Source organism: Ascaphus truei, chromosome 1, assembly GCF_040206685.1.
Source record: "Ascaphus truei isolate aAscTru1 chromosome 1, aAscTru1.hap1, whole genome shotgun sequence".
Taxonomy (NCBI): Eukaryota; Metazoa; Chordata; class Amphibia; order Anura; family Ascaphidae; genus Ascaphus; species Ascaphus truei.
In genome coordinates, this window is record NC_134483.1 from 80,979,817 (window position 1) to 80,984,288 (window position 4,472).

The following is a 4,472-nucleotide window of genomic DNA, read 5'->3' on the forward strand; positions in this document are numbered from 1 at the left end:
TGTGTTTTCTTGGCATCATATTTCTTCTGAGTATTTTGACAATTCTGGTCTAGTAATGGATATCACCAAAGCATCCGGAAGTCCATTACATTGGTGTGAGCTGCTTTAGGGACGACGATGATCTGGCCTGGAGCAGAGCCAGCTCACAAGAGTACATTATGCAGAATTTCACACCCTGAGTGTTCTGTAACAGATGCTCTCTTCTTATTTTGCAGTCCTTTTTGATGTAGACTTCCCCGTTCTTGTTGGAACAAACTTAAAACAAAAACGCACAGCATAATCACTCCAGTCTATTTAGGCTTTTTTTTCTTTTTCTGTTCAATCCATTTGAGAGTAAAATTCCATGGATATGCTCATACAAGTTGTGATCTCTGATATACAATGGTCTTATAAGGCTGAGCATACAAATTACCATTACAAATAGACTTTGTTTTAAAATATTTTTGAGGGTGTTTCCTCTATTTTTGTATTGCTAAACTGTAGGGAAATGATCCATTTAAAAAAAAAAAAAACGTTTTACTCTAGCTACATTGATTTCAAATGTTCTAGGGATACTGTCACTGCTGTTCACAAATAAGGCGTAGTACTGCGGTCACTAAAAAAAAATATATACCCTGAAGAACCATGTTCCCAGCGTACATACATTACCAGAATAGGTTCTATTTCAGTATTTTGGGTGATAGTAATCATATGGCCTTGACCTGCATCCCTGAAGAAGGTGCCTGTCTGCACCGAAATGTTGGATGCTGCCATGACTTCGTCATTAAATGACCTCTTTTGTTACCTTTTAACTTTTCTTTATTTTTGGTCTGCTTGAGTCTCTTTTTTTTTTTTTTTGACCTGCACCAGACATCTGGTAAGGAAGATTGCTGTTCAAATAGTGGTCACGCTCGGCTATAGACCGGAGCAACACTAGAATCTGAATACCCAGCTTTGTGATGTGCCATGAACAGCAAAAGAGCATGATAAAGGTTCTTTTAAACAAGGCGATTAACCGTATTATTGGTAACGAGAGGGCACTTAACTTGTAACAATAGACCAAAACAAAACTATTTTATTTTTTTTCCTTCATGTGTTTGTATGATGAGTAACATTACTGAGCACAAGTAGGACCTGGCTGTTTATATTTCCGTGCAGTTATTGTCTTTCCAGTTTTGTTATGTACTCTACAAAACCTCTAAAACTGTATATGAATAGGTGTTTTTAATTATTATTATTTTTTTAAGTGATTTATCAGGAGTGGCACAATTTATGCCCTTGAGCCAATAAATAAAATCATGACAATGATATTATCAGCAAGTGTCCTACAAGCTGTGTTTTTATGCAGACTATATTAGTGTTCTGGCAATATACCCATATCCTTAAATTCAGTGAAGGTTAAGTAAATGAAGATTAGGGACAGAGGAAGAGTAGAACTGCTATTTTAAAGATGTTGGCACTAGATTATGGTTTGCCCTCCTTTTGATGACTTTACCTCACACCTCCTTTATCACTAGAATGTTCACAGTTGCCTTATTCTCCTTCAGTGCACATTAAGTGCCTATTGGTGAAATGTTCACTGCCCCCGGGGCAAAATAATCAAATGTTTAACAAATGTGAAGACCTGTGAAAATGTTAAAGGTAATATGCCAAATGATTTCATTACTGTGTATCTGTGGTTTCGGAACAGATCTCATGAAAAATGTAATTATTACTTGTCTCATGTTTGGTCTAGTTTGCATGCTGTGTATTTATACTTGTAAAAGGCTTATCATAATAATAATAATAAAAAGAAAAGGCGCAAAAACGATTGAGTGCAGTAGTTATGACCAAAGATGTATTCTCTGCAAAAACACTAATTGCAGTAACCAAACCCCATACCCTTTTGTAAATGCAATAGGGTCTGTGGATCCTAACTCGTCTTCCTCTGATTTTAAAGCTACCGGCCAAGCAATATCATACGTTTTATTTAAAAAAAAAAAAAAATCAGTTCTGTACTATGAGAATACTTGTAGCATTTTTTTAAACAACTCCTGAAGGACCTTCTTAATGGTTTATAGTTTAACAAGCATGTTGTGTTTCAATAGCAACCATTTACAAAATCACTTCCTCTTCTGAAGCATGCTCTGGAACACACCTTTTTTTTAGCCCTGCCCTCTTTCTAGCAGTGCACCAATTGTATCTAGTGACTGCCTGGTCACATGATCTTCGCCACAGAACTTTGCAGCTTTGGTCCGCTTCTGCAGCACTGACAGCCATTTAGTGAACCCCCAAGCCAAATCTTTGCATATCGGTCGGCTACTTAGCTAAATACTATGGTTGTATTGATGCACATGTAACAGGGTATGTCCATTTGTACCTGTTACACTATGTGGAGAGAATCTGCTATGTAAGTCCTGTTAAGATCCAGGCATTAGCAGGTTAATCTATGGGCCATTGAACACCCCCCCTTTCTGCTTCTCTAGAAAGTGAAGGAAGGTAGATGATGCCTCATGGCCTGTGTACAGCCCCTTGGAGGTGAATACAGTCCATGAGCCTGCCCCTTCCAGAGGTTTCTACGGGAGTGGCCAAAGTTAGTGAGCAGTCTTTCTCAGCCTTGAGAGAAGAAAGGACTCTGCCTCTGCACCTCATGGTATATACCCACATATAAAAATAAATAGATACAAAAATACAAATATTAAAAATGTAGAAATTAAAATTGCTTGCTGAAATGTTTTTTAAAGCTAAAGTTTAGATCTGGAATACCAATTACAAAATGCAATAAGGGAAAAAAAAAAAAGAAAAACCCGCATAATTTTAGACTGTTTTCCAAACCCCCTTCCTAAATGAGTCTATACAGTGTTTTTAAATATATATTGAGATTTTTTCAGAATTTCTCCTAGTTCTTAGAAATAAGCCAGATCCATTTCTTAATTTAAACCTTGGGGTGTAAGGGCTCTCATTCTAGAGATCCAATGTGTTTCTTATTGACAAATCTTTGGGATCTTTATTGCAACTGTTCATAAAATGTCTGGATACATGGTTTCATATTACCATTAATTATATTCATTCTATGTTCTAGAAAACTCTTAAGGGTCTAGCAGTGCATGCAATGTATATTCTAATAGATAGACGACATGAAGTGCAACAGTTGATAAAATGATTTCTTTTGACATTGTATTAATAAAAATGATTAAACTTCACATTTTATTCCTTTTAAAATAGTATTCCTAGATTGACTTGTATCCATAGGATGTAACACTAGCATTCAGGCAAAAGAGCTATTGCCAGAGGATCGATTGTAATAGCTATCTAGATGCGAAAAGTTGTCATCATCCCCACTGAATAAAAAATATACTCTATGGGCAATTTCAACGGTTAAAACGAAACTGCACCAGGGAAGAGGACATTACTTCAAACAGTGGATCTAAAAGGTAAGGCTATGCATAAACAGGCCCGTCCCGAGGCATAGCTTTGGCAAGACACAACCCAGGGGCGGCATGTTTCAGGGGGCAGCAAGAGGGAAAGTGTAGCAGTCGCTGCTGCTTTCCTTTTTTTTAACACGTACGATTGAAGCAGGGTGTCGCTGGAGCTGAACCGCATTCATTTTGGCTCCAGGGATCCCATGTCCTGAGATTCTTACTTCGTTAGGGGGTACTGGTATCTCCTGCTCAGGTTTAAAGCCCCCGGCCACGTGGGCCAATAAGAAGCCACCTATAATGTCCCAGCATCCTATTGACCTATGTGATGGGACAGCTAAATCTGAGCAAGAGATATCAGCACCCCCTAAGGCAGTATGTATCTCAGGAAGCAGGGGGGGCCCCGGAATCTAAATGAATGCGGTTCAACTCTGGAGACCTGCTTCATACATAGGAGTGGGGGGGAAAGAAGATATGGCAAGTACAACACATTTTATTACTAGGTACAATCAGGCAGCTCCAAAGATAAAAATAAATATAAGCATATAATGGAATATATTAGAAAGATCCCGTGCTTACCAAATGTATTCCTGATAGACGCTTTGTAGTTTTTTTTTGTTTTTTGTTTTTTTAATCTAAAAAAAATATATACTGGCTCCAAGTGTTTTGAAATTGTCAAGCAAACCAAATCACAAATATGGGTATGTTTATAACGCAACCAGGCTTTTACAAATGTGGACATCAAATGTGTACGTGTGTTACCCTCCTTGCCCGGCTCTTAAGGAGTTTACATCATGTTAGACTATTTATATGCTTGTGCTCTGTCCCATACCTTGTCAGGGTGCTGGATCCGTACATGCGCTGTGTAATTATGCACAAGTTAGAGTTAAGGGCGCCAGGAACTTTTATAGTACAAAAAAAAACCGCTTTATTCACATCCATTGATAATGCTCCACATACAAGGGCAGGCTTCACACACATTAACTGGTGTCAAACAATATAGTTACTGTACTCTGTGTTTCTTCCCTTGGTAGTACTCACTCCTACACGAGGGAGGTACTTTTATGTCCTTTAGTAATGTTAGATTGGCAATAT